Source organism: Zootoca vivipara, chromosome 1, assembly GCF_965207765.1.
Source record: "Zootoca vivipara chromosome 1, rZooViv2.hap1.1, whole genome shotgun sequence".
NCBI lineage: Eukaryota > Metazoa > Chordata > Lepidosauria > Squamata > Lacertidae > Zootoca > Zootoca vivipara.
In genome coordinates this window covers 115,889,928-115,906,085 of record NC_142582.1, presented here as the reverse complement: position 1 = coordinate 115,906,085, position 16,158 = coordinate 115,889,928, and the positions used below count along the sequence as shown (strand labels likewise).

The window sequence follows — 16,158 nt, the reverse complement described above, 5'->3', positions numbered from 1 at the left end:
AAGGTACATTTAATAGTTCCGGACACAAGCAGCTCAGTTCAGTTTTTTACTTTCAGTCAGCAATTATCTAAGACCTTATCTCATTTATATGGTAATACCTTGTCTCATGTCAAGTCACAAAACAGAGCCAGCAAGCTAAGCAGAGCTGGCTTCTCTGACAGCCCCCTTGAAGGTTCTGGCTGGCTGGAAACCCACCATTCGTGGGTGGAGAAGCCTTGATAGGCTGAAGCTCTCCCCAAAGCACCAATTAGACTTTCCAATGAGCCCAGCTTAGTGGTGCTGTGAGGCGCATAATAAGCTACGGAATCTATTACAGCCATGGATTTGACTTAGCTCTTGTAGCTTATTGCAGGCTGAGCCCGAAGTTACTTTGAAAGATTAATCTGTCCAGTTTCAGCACAGTGCTGGGATGTTTGCCCAAGGGATTTCCCTTCCTTAAAAGACTCACCAGCCTTCCTTGGCCGCTGTGCAATGTATATTCGGGCTTCCAAAAAGCTTTGGGCATCAAAGATCTTCAATAAACTTAGCAGTCATAGGATGAGGTCTTCAAACTGATCTATAAGCGGTTAAAGAAAGAGAAACTGAAGATAGCATTAAACAGGCAGCTTTCACAATGCAGGGAATCTTCATTCTGACTGGTGCTGTTCCATTTATCCATAAATGATTTTCTGCCAGCAGTGAACTATAGGATGTCTAGTGAGGTTGAGCTGACAGATGTGTTGGCAGGGCACAGGACTGGCCAGAAGGCCTTTGCAGTGGTGGCACCCCAATTGAAGAATGCCTTTCCTGAAGAGGCTCACCTGATGCCTTCTTTGTAGTAATTTTAGCACCAGGTAAATTGTTATTCTCCTTAACCTTTCAAGTATTTGTGTTTTTAGTGTCCTAGGACACTGTTTACACATCTCATACTTCAGTTGCTGCCATTGAGAAGGCCCTTTCTCCTGTCCCATTGAGCTATGCTTCCATTCTCAGTAGGATCACAGAATTGCAGAGTTGGAAGGGACCCAAGGGACATCTCATCCAACCCCCTGCAATGCAGGAATCTCAGCTAAAGCATCCATGATGGATGGCCAACCAACATCTGCTTAAAAGCCTCCAAGGAAGGAGAGTCCACCACCTCTTGTGGGAGTCTGTTCCACTGCCAAACAGCTCTTACTGTCAGAAAGTTCTTACTGATGTTTATTTGGAATCTCCTTTCTTGTAACTTAGAGCCATTGATTTGAGTCCTACCCTCCAGAGCAGGAGAAAACAAGCTTGCTCCATCTTCCATGTCACAGCTCTTTAGATATTTGAAGATGTCTATCTCCGTCTCCTCTTTTCAAAGCTAAAGAAGCAAGGAATGGCTTTTCCTTTTGTTAGGGGGCAGGCAAGATCATATGGAATAGTTGATCCCAAATTATCCTGGACCAAAATCACTTAGAACTTTAAAGGTAATTGCCAGCACTTTGGATTGCGCCCAGAAACAAATGTCTAATAAGTATAGCCATTGCAGGATCATAGTAAGATGTTCTCACCATGGGTGAGCTATCAATACTGGCACAGTAGCAGTTCTTCTAAGTCCTGCGTAGCAAAGCCATTTTACACAAGGGTTTTTTTTCCCCATGATGACTCAGTAGCAAGGAAGGAGAACCCAGAGAAGTTGTCTTCATGTTTCTTGTTTTCTCTCCAAGCCAATGGAGCAAGTGTGTAGGCCACATGTGGACTGTCCCCTTTGCAAGTACAAGAGGCCAGTTGTGGCTGGTCCCCGTTGAGACTAATTAGGCAGAAGGCCAGCCAGTCAATAGCAGATGGTGCTGGAGTCCCTGACAGGCAAAGCCAAATAATTCTAGTGTTCTCCCCAACCTCCTCCCCGCTAAATTCTGCAAGGGGCAAAACTAAGGAGAGGAAGCTGATGGCCAGGGTTGCCCCCAGACTGCTTGTAAGTAGGAAAGCAGGCAAGTGTGGGCTGGATAAGGTTGGTGGAGCAACGTCCCATTTGCCCAGATAAGTGGCTGCTGTAGACAAGTCATAAAATCAAAGCTAACCCAGGCATCATCCCTCTCCCATAATACCAGAATTCTGGAGTGAATTCATTCCTATGGGTTAAAAATAATTAATTTGCAGGACTTAGAGATGACATTGGTGCGAGGGCTCAAAACCACCCAGCTCCCCAATTTTGGGTGATTCAGCCTCTGTGGACAGTTGTCTTTTACCCCCTAAACTCAAAACTATGCTCCTCGCAGGTTGCCCATCTTAATGAAAGGCATTTCACAACTTTTGGATAAAAGGGAAATGTGCTCTGAGAGGAAATGTAAGAAATCCAACGGCCACCTGATAGCAATAAGAAAACAGTTCAGAACACCGAGTGCAGAAAGTCATTGTGCTTTTCCATTTGCCTGCTCCTCTCCCAAGAAATGGCTACAGTTTGTGTTTATGTTGTTGTTTTCCAATTCTTGGGCTGACATACTTTGCAGTTCCTTTCCTGCTCAATAATTACAACCCTCCTCGGTAATGTACTGGAGGTGGCTTGAAAAGAGTAATTACGGTGAGCACTTTGATGCATAGTAATATTGCTTTCCATATTATTATCTTGCTTCCGCCTTAGAAATCATCATGCAAAACTGTCAAGCCATCCAGATTTATAACTTGTCAGTCTAGCTCTCCTTTGCTTCAGACCTTCATAGACGCTGTTGTAAAATCATTATTTTCTTCACTGAAATGCGGATCATCATTTGGCATGACAAACTATGGTTTCTATTTATAATGGATAAATTATCAAGCCACCTCCAGGGCCAGGTGGCTGCAGACACATTTTATGCCATTTGGCATGATTTTATTTCCTGTGCAAACCAAGCACATAAGGGGACACAGATACCGAGTCAATATACTTTTATTTGGAGTAAATAGCACATGACAGGGAATTGTGCCCTAAACTTGCTGGATCTCTTAGGGAACTCAGGAAATGGGTAGCAATACTTATCTTTGGGACCCAACTGATTCCAGCAATCTTAATTTATTTTCAGCAGTTTTTAATATTGTGTTTAAATTGCTTTAACTCGCCCTGGGACTTTGGGGGTGAAGTGTGGATAATAAATTGTAAGAATAATAATACCTCCTACAAAAAATAATAATAATTAAGATGTGATGAGACACCCTCCCTCACTAACACATTTTTACTGCTCGTCAAACACTGCAGTTTGCTGTTTATGTTAATACCTTGTTTCAATCCATTTGTACTATGCAAATTAAAAACTGCATTAAAAAATAATTTTTTAAGCAGGTCGCTTTTACTAGAAACCTCTTAAGAACGGATGGAGGCGCAACAACCGATGTATAGTGAGAGCTATGCCTTGCTTATTGAAGACGTAATTAGTCCACTCCAACAGTAGGTGGAGCTATAACCTATCTTAGTTGGCTACAGCTTACTTATTTCTCTGATTTAAGCAACTTCCTCTTTAACTTCCTCTTTCCCTTTCCCCTCCTTGTTGAATTCATGCTATATATGTTGCTTGCAGTCAGTTGAAGTTTTTTCCCCCTAAGAAGTACTTTCGTCATGTTATATCATTTTAAAATATTAATTTAATTAATATGTATTTTATTTCATGAAGTCTATAACGTGAATGTTTTATCCATAATTTTGTTCTGAAGCTCTTGAATTTGTCATGTCTAATAAAGGTTACTTTCGGCATGTATGAGACTGACTGAGTTTATCTGCAGCACAACTGAACATTCCACTAACAAAAACAGAGACCTGTACCCAAAAGTGTCCCAATGCATGAGTGGAAGTGTCATGGCCATGGACCCTGAGTCCTTGGAATCCTCAAGCAGCAGTAGACACACTTCAGGGGCCATCCTGAGAAGACACACTGGAACCAAATTCTATGCATAGTCCCACTGAACACTGAAGTTGCATATTTCCCTGTGGGCTCTAACTGATAGGCCACTGATTCCGCTGTCAGTCAAGCAAAGCTACCACAGACCAAGTCCCTGGAGGTCAAAAGCTCTACCATTAAGAAGGCCCAGCTGAACCGATGAGCACTCACCTTTTAACAAGTGTATTTAAGCAGTCAGAAAGTGGTTCTTCCATCTGGCTCCTCCAGGCTAGACTCTGAAGCTCTGGTAGTTGCAACAAGCACACAGCTGTAGGAAAGGCTGGCCCATGATGTTTTGCCGCTTGGTGCAAAGGACAAGATGGTGTCCCTACCACAGGGTCCCCAAACTAAGGCCCGGGGGCCGGATGCAGCCCAATCGCTTTCTAAATCTGGCTTGTGGACAGTCCGGGAATCAGCATGTTTTTACATGAGTAGAATGTGTCCTTTTATTTAAAATGCATCTCTGGGTTATTTGTGGGGCATAGGAATTCGATCTTTTTTTTCTTCCCAAAATATAGTCCAGCCCCCCACAAGGTCTGAGGGACAGTGGACCGGCCCCCTGCTGAAAAAGTTTGCTGACTCCTGCCCTACCAGTTCACATACAGAGCCTGACTGGACTTGCAATTGAATCTCACTCAACTCTGGCAATAGGACAGCATCATCTGCCACTGGTGCGGGCAACAAGTTAGATCAGGGAATGCAGAACAGGCCACAAAGCAAACACCACAGTCCTGTAGCAGGGCAAAATGGCTGGGTTGAGAAGGGGCTCAGTAAGAATGGTCTTGTAGGATTGCTACCTGTGGTTTTGAACCTCTGACTCCTTCATTGTAACTGAACGGTTCTCAGTATTATCTCATTGGTAGATACCAGATTTATCATGCCCCCAAAATAATTTATTACTGGAGATGTATTGGCAGTATTTTCCCCTTGACCAAAATCTTCAGGGTGATGTTAAGCTGGAGAACGAAATCAGGGAGGCATCCATGGAAGCGGAATGGTTGTAGTGATCGTACAAGGGCAAATGGTAGTTGCCCTTGTACAGCCTTGCCTAAAATACACGTTCCGGTCATGAGAAAGAAGTAAAAATTTCCAGAATGCGAATAGCAGTGCTGGTTTTAACTAAGAAATAATGACGACAGATTTCAGGCTTAGAAAAATGTGACATCTACTGTGCCTTATTCCAGGAGGGAGGAGATGAAAATGCCAATTACAGCAGGTAGTTAGTAAGATATCATTGGAAGCCCCCAAGAGACAGAGAAATTCCTGGCATTGATTACTGCCAGAACCAAACACAAAGTCAATTGAACATTTCTGACAGCCTTTGCATTTATTTATTTTTTTAAAAGCCTGTTATAATCAGGCAGAAATCCCACATCCACGGGAGTCAAGAGGAAAGTGGAGGCGTCGGAGAAGCACAAAGACATGCCTAACAATTATAAGATAGCAACCAAGCAATCCGCAAGGGGAAGAGGCGTTGCTGGCTGCAGATGTTATCCGCATTCAAGTAAGAACAAAGGGATTCTGTTCCCCTTGCACCTGGACAAGGCATCACTGCTACACTATGTGACAAGGATGCAACTGGATCTCTTAAAAACAGATTAAGTAGTCTCTCTAATAATTCCATATATAAAAACTCAGTTGCTTCCCCGCCCCCCTTCCCTCTAAGAAGTTAGTAGCCCTGTGGATTTTTCATTGTGGATTATTGCACGCTAATTTTTAATTATGATCATCATCATTAAACTTAATTCATCACCTATACTGGTAGTCTCCAGGCAATCTGCAGTAGAAGGCATATTTATAATACAAAAGCATACTTTTTATTTTTTAAAAAATCAACAATATAAAACACATAAGAGGAGAAACGCCTGCTAGATCAGGCCAATGGCCCATCTAGTTCAGCATCCTGTTCTCACAATGGACAGCCAGATGCCTGTGGGGAACCCTCAAGCAGAATTCGATAAAACACTCCATCCAGGTAAATATACGACAGTTTGCAAAAAGATCCCTCTACTGACATGATCACCACATAGTATCGAAATCTAATTCCACCCCCACCCCCAAGAAGTAGCAATGCATCACTGTGGTTATAATTGGTGCCCAGAGCATGGCAATTGTCTTCTTCATGGTGATACTTTTAAAAAAATATATCAAGAAAGAACCTTTAAGACTAACTATTATGGCATAAGCAAATCTTTGCCAACCTGGTGCCCTCCTGATACTTTGGATGACAGCTTCCATCAGCCCCGACCTGGTTGGGAGCTGTAGTCCAAAACATCTGGAGAGCAGCAGGCTGGCTTACGGCAAAATAAAACGAGTTAGCCTTTAAGGTGTCAGTCAGAAGACTTGTTGGTTTTACTGCTGCTGTCCAACATGCCTGCCTGCCCCTTTGGAATCTGGTTAAACAAAATAGCAGAGACGGGAGTCCTATACACATTTATTTGGGGGAAAGTCCCATTGAACATAATAAAATTTGCTTTGGAGTCAAACAGACCCAGGATTACCCTGGGCTAAATTGTCTGGTTCTTTTCCCCCCTGTTAAGCCTACCTTTCTGGCTGGGTACACATTACCGGCTTAAAATGCAGTTAGATTGTTCTTTCCCCCCCAGTTTGGATTGAAGCTGGTTTTGCAGAAAATGGATTGTGGCAAATGTCATGTGTACACTGCTTCTCAAACCAGGAGTGTGTGCATATAGCCTTTGTGCACCGGGCAATCTCCTGATTAAAGATTAGTTGATTGATCCAATGAGCTAGCTACCCCGTTAATTCTGCACATATATTTGCCTGTGGTGAAAACAATTCCTTGGGGGGTGGACTACTATTTTCACTGTGTTTAGATTATATAACCCAGGCATCCCCAACCTGTGGCCCTCCAGATGTTTTGGTCTACAACTCCCATGATCCCCAGCTAACAGGAGCCGTGGTCAGGGATGATGGGAATTGTAGACCCAAAACATCTGGAGGGCCACAGGTTGGGGATGCCTGCTATAAGCAGTGAGGTTGAAGTAAGATGGGTGATACCATCTGTTATCCTGGAAATATTTGTATTAAAATCAATTATTTCTTTTTTTAAAAAAGAAGGGTTAATCATGGGTGCCATTTTAGCCTAATTAAAAAGATTTTAATTTGATTAATCAAGAAATCAATTAAAGGCTGCAACCCTACTATTACAAGACATTCCGTTCTATTAGGTGAGGGATGCGGATGGCGCTGTGGTCTAAACCACTGAGACTCTTGGGCTTGCCGATTGGAAGGTCGGCAGTTTGAATCCCCACGATGGGGTGAGCTCCTGTTGCTCTGTCCCAGCTCCTGCCCACCTAGAAGTTTTAGAGCACACCAGTGCAAGTAAATAAATAGGCACTGCTGCAGCAGGAAGGTAAAGGGCATTTCTGTGCACTCTGGCTTCCGTCACGGTGTCCCGTTGCACCAGAAGCAGTTTAGTCATGCTGGCCACATGACCCGGAAAGCTGTCTGTGGACAAACGCCGGTTCCCTTGGCCTGAAAGTGAGATGAGCACCGCAACTGAACCGTTCAGGGGTCCTTTACCTTTACCTCTATTCTGTTCTGTTCTTTATATCACCACCTCTGCAGAGTGATCCCAGTCCTGTGTCTGGGCTTCCATCTCAAGGCAGTTATAACCTTGTCATTCCCCTTAGACTTCTGCTTCACTTTTTCATAGGACTGCCAGGTTGCAGCTCAAAGGAAGGGAATGCCCCTTTTATGTCTCTCCCATCCTTGCAGAGCTTTTGTGTTCTGTTTCTTTCCTGCCACCCCCGAGCAGTAACTGGCAAGGTGGGAGAATGACTGTAGAGATGGCAGAGTCCTGCTTGCCAACAATATAGGCGAAGCCCTAAAAGTGTCCCAGAGAAAATTGGATTTCATAAAATGACAAAAATGCCATATAATAGTGAGAACACATGTCACATTTCAGCAAAGGCCATATTTGGGAGCACAAGAATACACTTTTTCCTATAAAGGCAACACAAATGAAGTCATTGCTGAAACACATTGGACATCTCATTATTTTATAAGGATATTTATTTTATAAAATTTTGTTTTTCAGTGTCATTGAGGCCTTCTTTCTTTCTTTCTTTCTTTCTTTCTTTCTTTCATGTGTTTGGTGCTGCTATCATCTTTATTTCCTCATCAATAAGACTTGCAGGAGCAGTACAAATATATATTCGGCCTGAGGCAAGGGACAAGATGGCACCTTATTCCATGCACAGAATCCATCTCAACTGGCAGTTAAATCTTATTCGCTTTTGGTAATGGGGCAATATCCTTCCCTAGACCTGAGGGCAGCAGGTTAAGTTAGGGGGCAGAGAGTACAGTAGTTTAGCGGATTCTGGGGGAATAGTCTGTTAACTATCTATAATTTCTCGATAATAGCAACATGAATATGCTGGATTAGATGATGTCATGGACTGGCTGGATGCAGAGGAGGGGTAGGAGGCAGAGGGAGCAGACTGGGAGGAGGAGGTGTCAGACGCTGAAGAGGCGACAGGGCTTAGTGAGCAGGAAGAGGCTGTGGCAGAGAGCAGCCTAGACTCAGGAGATGAGGCTGGTGCCAAGAGGCAGAGATGAGACAGGCTGCCAAAGAAGCCAAGGAGGTGTTCCCCTCCTGTTGCGAACAGCTCATCTACCACCATCCAGAACATGAAGAGGAATGAAGAGTGTGGAGCAAAGAGAGAAAAGACAAAGGAGTCTCAGGTTGCTGAGGAAGGACCTGGGGAAGAAGTCTTAGAGAGCGATGGGAAGGTGGGAACTTCCAGTTATCATAACTGCCTCATTGGGGCAAGACTTAGGAAAAGTTGCTGTGCTCACTGGGCCTAGCCTCCCGAGCTGATTGCTTCTTTGAATAAAGAGTTGACTTCACTGATGTTGAGCATATTACTGATCTGCTCCTGGAACCCATCCCTGACAGATGACCTTCAAAATCAACCAGTGTGGTGCAGTGGTTAGAGTGCTGGACTAAGAACTAGGAGACCAAGGTTCAAATCCCTGCTAAGCCATGAAACTTGCTGGGTGAAATTGGGCCAGTCACAGTCTCTCAGCTTAGCCTTCCTCACAGGGCTGTTGTGAAGATAAAATGGGGAGAAAGAGAACCGCGTGTGGCACCTTGACATAGCTGCCAAGTTTTCCCTTTTCTCGCGAGGAAGCCTATTCAGCATAAGGGAAAATCCCTTAAAAAGGGATAACTTGGCAGCTATGCACCTTGAGCCCCTTGGAGGAATGGTGGGGTATAAATGTGAGAAATGAATAAATACAATCTCTTCTGGCTCCTTGTTTATTTGCTTGTTACAATTATAATCTACCTTTTCTCCAAGGAACGCATAGCATCGTGCGTGGTTATCCTCCTCCCTGTTTTATCCTCACAACAACCCTGTGAGGTAGGTTAGGCTGAGAGACATTAACTGGCCCAAGGTCACTCTGTGAACTGCATCACTCTGGGCTGCATCAATAGGAGTATAGCATCTAGATCAAGGGAAGTAATAGTACCACTGTATTCTGCTCTGGTCAGACCTCACCTGGAGTACTGTGTCCAGTTCTGGGCACCACAGTTCAAGAAGGATACTGACAAGCTGGAACGTGTCCAGAAGAGGGCAACCAAAATGGTCAAAGGCCTGGAAACGATGCCTTATGAGGAACAGCTTAGGGAGCTGGGTATGTTTAGCCTGGAGAAGAGAAGGTTAAGGGGTGATATGATAGCCATGTTCAAATATATGAAAGGATGTTATATGGAGGAGGGAGAAAGATTGTTTTCTGCTGCTCCAGAGAAGCGGACACGGAGCAATGGATTCAAACTACAAGAAAGAAGATTCCACCTAAACATTAGGAAGAACTTCCTGACAGTAAGAGCTGTTCGGCAGTGGAATTTGCTACCTAGGAGTGTGGTGGAGTCTCCTTCTTTGGAGGTCTTTAAGCAGAGGCTTGACAGGCATATGTCAAGAATGTTTTGATGGTGTTTCCTGCTTGGCAGGGGGTTGGACTGGATGGCCCTTGTGGTCTCTTCCAACTCTATGATTCTATGATTTTAGGTTCTCCTTCCAGTTGCCACATCAAAATGGCAGGTTTCCAGCTTTGAGCATGCCTTCCAAGCAGCTTCTGTACGCCATAGCTCAGTACAGGGTAGCTTCCAGCATATTTTTAGGATTAGCCATGTCAGAAAATAACAACTCCATCTTGCTGGCCATCTTCTTGCCATCGTACACCTACAGGAATCATTGGTCTCACTTGCGACTGCAGCTTATTCAGCCTCATATGGCATTATTGCCTTGTAAACTGGATGTACCCTCCAGTTATCATCATCATAAATAAGAGCGGGGATGCAATCAGACCAAATGTGTGATCGACTCCTCGGAGCAAGGTTGTTGGGTGTTTTTTTCTTTTCCTTTTCCTTTAAACCAGTCATCTATTATGGCGGAGCACATTGGCAGCAGTGCTGTAGCTAAAGGGTCTGGCAAAGGTTTTCTTTCTATAACTCTCGTTTTTCAAGGCTTTAATAAACTCTATTTATGCCAGTTTGATCACCAGGGTGAAACTGGCCATATAGCGTCCCAGTAGTACAACAAACATTTTATTTTTCTTAACACCAGCCTTCAATAATATTAAGCTTTAGAAATAAATACATTGTGGCAGCAAAAAGAGGCTTTTTTGCACTTTAGGAGCTCCAGAAAAGTTTTGCTTTGGAAATAGCATGGGGTTTCAGCCTTAAGTTCCCGTCTTATGATCCCAGTACTCTTGTCTCATATAAACCTACCTCTCAGGGCTGTTTTGAAGATAAGTGAGGGGCAAACTCCTTTCTTTATAAGTGTATTCCCTACTTTTGCCCCTGCAAAAGCCTTTAGGGTGGCAATAACAATAGCCAAAATTAATCTAACACATTTAGGTTTAGGATAAAGTCCCTTGACCCGAGACCTGATAGAGACACAACACGTTACAAATGGGAGAAAATAGATGGGGGAGGCATCTTCTATAGATGACTGAAAGCGCTTCAACACGCAACATAAAATTAACTGGTGATATTCACTGCCAGAAGATATGGTGGTGTTTGCTGCCATTAGCAAAAGTGTTTTTTCAAAAGATCAAATGGAAGAAAATTTGTTTTTGATGACTGCGCATTTTATTGTTGCAACCTGCCCTGGGACCTTACAGTGGAACCTCGGTTTATGAACACCCCGGTTTACGAATTTTCGGTTTACAAACGCCGCGGATCCATCTGGAACGGATGAATTCACTTTCCATTACTTTCAATGGGAAAGTTCGCTTCAGTTTATGAACGCTTCAGTTTATGAACAGACTTCACGAACCAATTACACCCATGCTTCGGGTTAAATACGCTTCAGGTTTAGTACTCCGCGGACCCGTCTGGAACGGATTAATCCACTTTCCATTACTTTCAATGGGAAAGTTCACTTCAGTTTATGAACGCTTCAGTTTATGAACAGACTTCCGGAACCAATTGTGTTCATAAACCAAGGTACCAGTGTACAGTAAAGGGCAGGCAACCAACCAACCAAACATAGCAACATGGCAGACTTTGCCAACCTGATGCCCTCCATATTTTTTGGATTACAGCACCCATCAGCCCCAGTCAGCAAGTTCATGCCATTTTTTCCAGCCCACCCTATGCTCTCAGTTCTTATTGGGCTCTTGGGAAGACTCCCCCCCCCTTATTTCCCCCCTCAAAAAAAAAATTTGTACTTCTAAAAGCCTTGGAATTTCTCAATACCGCTGAATACCAGATACTGGTGATCAACAGGGTTGTTGAATTCATGCCCATTTTATGAGCTTCTCAAAGGTGATGCTGCAGACCGAAAGCTACAAGAAATGGAGCTTTAATCTGAGCCAGCGAGGTAGTTCAGAATTGTGACTTGTTTTTTAGCACTGGCATTGCGGAGTTTCTGCTAGTTTTAGCAGAATGGATTATTAGGAGTTTAGTATCACTGATTATTGACATACTTTGGATGACTGGTTCAGTTTAGCATCACAAAGAATCATTTTGTTGTATTTTCTTCAACAGACTTTGAATGCAGTAATTTCAGGAAAGGAGCATAAACTTAATTGTTATGTGGTTACATCTGTTGTGATTGCACTTTGATTGTAATCAAATTGACGTGAGTTGGCATTTTTTTAACAGATTCACACCATACCGGGGGGGGGGGGGCGGGGGGGGATAACAAAAGCTGGAAAAGGAAAGGATAAAGCCTGCAATTTTTTTATTGCTGAATAGATGTTCAGTAGCTCTAAAAAATATTGCTATTGGTCCTGCAGCAAATTAAGTATATCTCATGCATTAACTGCAATTATGTGCGAATAGTTTAGGAGAATGGTTGCATGCTCATCAATGCCACTCAGCAAACACAGCCACTATCAGAGAGGTTAATATCAGAGCAATTTCAGGCACAGCCCATACCTGAATGTTAGAGTCTTGGTCTACAGTCGGTTTAAATCAAATTAAAACTTTGCTCTGGGGTGTGATTACATCGCTCAGTCTTCCAGACCTGGCTTATTATTAGTGCTTTCACATGGGAAAAAGAGAAGCTTTATGCATCTCTGTGCCTGGATATATATGTTTTTTTAATCCAATAAAAAGAGGGGCGTCATTTACATCAGAGGACGGCTTTTTGCTACAGATTCTCTGCCCTCCAGAAATCTTTCAGGTTGGAACTATTGTGTTTTTAAAGTGGATTTTTCCAGGCTTCCGCACCCAAACTAACAAAAGTGAGGGGGATTTTTGAATTTTCTACAAAAGATAAGATGTTTTGGACATCCCAGGATTACAAAGGCATTGTCTGCAGATGTGGGACTGAATTTAAATGCTAACAGACAAGAGAGATGGATTGATAGCCTCAGTGTAAGCCTTTGGTAAGTATTTGCAAGCCCTGGGATTATAGAGGTAGGAAAGAGAGACTGCCTCAGAATTGACTTCACAGGCAATGGTTACGAACGCTTCTGGTTACGAACTCCGCTAACCTGGAAGGAGCTGCTCCTGGTTGCAAACTTTGCCCCAGGATGCGGATTGGAAATCGTGCGCCAGAGGTGTGCACGCAGTGGGAGGCCCCATTAGCGAAAGCGCACCTCTGGTTAGCAACAGTTTCAGCTTAAGAACGGACCTCTGGAACGAATTAAGTTTGTAACCAGAGCATAGCTGCCAAGTCTCCCGTTTTTCACGGGAAACCCCCGTATTTTAAACCGTTTCCCACTGGCAGCCCGGATTGGAAAAAATCCCGTAAATCCCCCGGATTTCCTACCTGCCAGGGAGGCTCCATTTTGGGTCCTGGCACCGCCCGATTTCCGGTGCCCAGACATGGATAGCGCGGCACTGGAAGTCGCTTCTACGCAACATGCGTAGAAGTGACTTCCGGTGCCGCTCCACCCATGCCTGGGCACCGAAATTCTGGTGCCGCGCCACTGCTGATCCCACATTTTTCAGCGGGAGACTTGGCAGCTATGAACCAGAGGTACCACTGTATTGTTGAAATTCAGGGGCAATAGCACAAATTGCTACCTTGTCCTTGTACCATATTGCTACCTTGTCCTCACACTATGAAGGCGCATGCAAATGAGCTGTGGGGTCACTGTCATTAGACAGCTGCTAATATTTGCACCAGGCAGCAGTCACCCCCCCTCAGCAGCCACTCATTTAGCAGCCGAGTGAATGTGTTCTTATAGGATCCTCTCTGCAAAAAGGGAATCTTGATTGTTTTAGGGTTCTTCTTCACATAAAGGAGCCCTTCACAAGTCAGGCTCCTTTCTCACTGCTGGCAAATGCAAAGCCACTGGAGGATGATGTGAATAATCACAGAGCCACAACCTCACAAAGGTTGGGAGCCCCTGGTTTCAACCATAGTTAGTGAGAACAAGCCAGCATCAAGCTGTGGTTTCAGGTCCTGGCTTGTTCCGAAACCGTAGTTTAAACAAACCACAGTTCTCCACATCCGGATATTACAAGGAACCTTTACAGGAAACGTGAATTCTGCATTCCAGCTAAACAACCCTGGCAAGCATGCGTCTTATGTGAATGTGAACGTAACTTCACCAATGCATTTTGGGAAACCATGTCTGAGCATTTCTGAGGGAAGCACTTGCTGCTTACGAGGTAGGATTGTGCTCATAAGGCTTTGATACCCTAGATTCCTACTAGTTGGCATTTCTGCTGATAGTGATTTATGTACAAGACAAGATACTTTCTCTCTCTTTTGCTTGACTCTGCAGCGAAACATAATTAGGAAACAAATGAAACCTGGTTGGAAATTTTAATTAGGCTCATAAAATGCCTCAGTCTGAGAGAAGTATCCGAGTGGGACTATGAAGACTTCAGAAAGGGTGGCACTTTCATCCAGGCTGTATACTTATTTGATTTTATTTATTTAAACCATTTTATCCCACTCTTCAGCCCCCCAAAAGGCTCCCAGGTTGTCTTACAAATGTCAGCAAGAAAGACAATTCCTGCCCTCAGGTTTACAGTCTTAAAAAATCCACTTAATCTGTTATTGTAGCACAACTCATTTCAGTGGAAAACTAGTCAGCGGCATCCTCTTCATACAATCCATCCACACTCCAAATTTGAACTGATTTCAAAGTAATTCCCTCCCTCGCGCTAAGGAACTTGGGGGGGGGTGTTCCAGAGTGGGGGGGTGTAGAGGTAGAGAACATTAACACAATTTCTTGGCTGAGTTTCAAATCCTAGGATTCTTGGAATAAGTCTTGACTGTTAAACCATCAATTCAGAATAAAGCAGAGACCAGGCCACAACCCTGGACAGAGCTCAAGTAAAAAGGAAGCTGTTGCATCTCCAAGTTGCAAAAACTTTCTAAGGTTTTCTGAAGGCTGGGTGGATGAGTCCTGCTACGGACCCGGCCACCTCTGTAAAGTCATCTTTTTCTGCAGCTTCCCCCCCCCCCCCCATGGCATAGGAGTGTCAGGGCCTGCTCCGAGAGCGAGTCTTCTAAAGAATCCAGCAAAGTCACATCTTCTTGTCTGGAAGGTCCTGGAAGAGAAAAGGAAGGGGATTGTATCAGAGTGCCGTGTTTGAAGGACGACCTGGGCAAGAAGTCTCCAAACATGGCCCTCTGATACAACCCCCTTCCTTTGCCTCATACAGAAGTCTATTGGATTGGATTGGTAGAAGAAACATAGGAAGCTGCCTTATACTGAGTCAGACCATTGGTCCACCAAGCTCAGTACTGTTTAAAAAAAAAGGTAAAGGTAAATGACCCCTGACAGTTAAGTCCAGTCGCAAACAACTCTGGGATTGCGGCGCTGATCTCCCTTTAGTGGCTGAGGGAGCTGGCGTTTGTCCACAGACAGCTTCCGGGTCATGTGGCCAGCATGACTAAGTTGCTTCTGGTGAAACCAGAGCAGCACACAGAAACGCCGTTTACCTTCCCACCGGAGCGATACCTATTTATCTACTTGCACTTTGACATGCTTTCAATTTGCTAGGTTAGCAGGAGCAGGGACTGAACAACAGGAGCTCACCCTGTTGCGGGGATTCAAACCGCCAACCTTCTGATCGGGAAGCCCTAGGCTCTGTGGTTTACACCACAGTGCCACCCGCATCCCAAGCAAATTGTATTTGATATTAATTTCTGGGAACAGATCTAGGCCATTTTGAATCGGCCAAACCATTGAAACAACTGGCATTATATTCCACTTAATCTTCCACATCTAAGTTTTCATCTTTTCCCTCCAGTTCTTCTAAATCCCAAGGAGTTCCTAAATTCAGTAGCTGCAGGAAGCGAGCCATCGCCTTCTTATTAGTAGCAAACCCCATTAGTTGTGGGAAAGCCTAACAATATTTTACTTGAGCTGCTTGTTTAATTATATATCCCATGGACTGCAAGAAGATCAAACCTATCCATTCTTAAGGAAATCAGCCCTGGGTGGTCATTGGAAGGACAGATCCTGAAGCTGACGCTCCAATGAGAAGAGAAGACTCCCTGGGAAAGACCCTGATGTTGGGAAAGATGGAGGGTACAAGGAGAAGGGGCCTACAGAGGACAAGATGGTTGGACAGTGTTCTCGAAGCTACCAACATGAGTCTGACCAAACTGAGGGAGGCAGTGGAAGACAGGAGTGCCTGGCGTGCTCTGGTCCATGGGGTCACGAAGAGTCGGACACGACTAAATGACTAAACAAATAATATATACTGGTATATAATATATACGGGTATAACCATTATCGTTACTGGTTTCAATGCTCTGCATTTCCTTAAAGTCTTTGAACGTGGTTCCTGAAGCACCATTATGTATTTCCCTGCAAATCCCCAACCCACTCATGTTCTGATATTTTTTCATGAATATTT

The 16,158-nt window shown here is 44.0% G+C and overlaps 1 long non-coding RNA gene across 5 annotated transcripts in view; it reads right to left on the bottom strand.

Moving 5' to 3' along the window:
• Positions 1-16,158, bottom strand: part of LOC148687726 (uncharacterized) — a 55,772-nt gene that overhangs the window by 18,664 nt on the left and 20,950 nt on the right. For 3 of the 5 annotated variants that reach the window (XR_015950773.1, XR_015950775.1, XR_015950774.1), the window contains one exon: positions 14,038-14,841. This is a non-coding gene — a long non-coding RNA (uncharacterized LOC148687726). Of the gene's footprint in view, positions 1-448; positions 557-14,037; positions 14,842-16,158 lie in introns of those variants that run through there. The other 2 variants (XR_015950772.1, XR_015950771.1) reach the window with 1 other exon arrangement.